This window comes from Musa acuminata, chromosome BXJ2-9 (assembly GCF_036884655.1).
Source record: "Musa acuminata AAA Group cultivar baxijiao chromosome BXJ2-9, Cavendish_Baxijiao_AAA, whole genome shotgun sequence".
NCBI lineage: Eukaryota > Viridiplantae > Streptophyta > Magnoliopsida > Zingiberales > Musaceae > Musa > Musa acuminata.
The window spans coordinates 37,451,672-37,452,500 of NC_088346.1; positions in this window are offsets into that span (position 1 = coordinate 37,451,672).

Sequence of the window (829 nt, forward strand, 5' to 3'; positions counted from 1 at the left end):
AAAGAGTTAACTTGAAAGTGTACGTGAGTGTAGAGAAGGCAGTAAGAAAGTAATGTAGCTTGTAGTAATAAAACTTGCACAAATTGAAAAGCAAACTAGGATTTAGAGTGGTTCGGTCAACGTGATCTACATCCACTTTCGGATTCCTCCATCGACGAGGTCTCTGACGTCACTAAAGGCCTTCCTTCAATAGGTGAAGACCAACCACCTATTTTATAGCAATTTCTCTTTTTCACGGGTTTAGCAGAGAACCCTTATAAGTCTCACTCCTCTCTTGAATGATCTTAAAACTTAGAAAGGGAGAGGGAGAATTCTAGCACTTGTTTATAATACTTTTACACCCCAACAACTCAAGATTATCTCAATGTTTTCATGTCATTTTATGCAAAAAAAAAAAGGGTAGGGTTTTTATTAGGTGGTACTACCGTCGCTGATTTGACTCTGGACAGTACTATCATCGAACAGGGGTGGTACCATCGCTGGCAGTACTACTGCCGTCAGTACCATCGCCCAGATATCCTAGGGCACTGTCTTCTAGTGTTCAGGGGTTGGGTGCTCAATTCGGCTCAATTCAGCCCTGTTAAAGGGCCCAATTGGCCCATAATTAAATTAGTGAGATTATCTCTCAATCCTAACTTAATTTACACTATAACTATGATAATTAAGATAATTTACAATGCATCTTGTTCCGGTGCATCAATTACTCTTTTGGCAAGCTTCCGGCGTACTTCTGGCGAACATCCGACGAACTCTCGGCAATGTTCCGACGAACTCCCGACAAGCTCCTAGATGTTACAACGATCTTCTTGGTGAGTTCCGACGAGCTTCT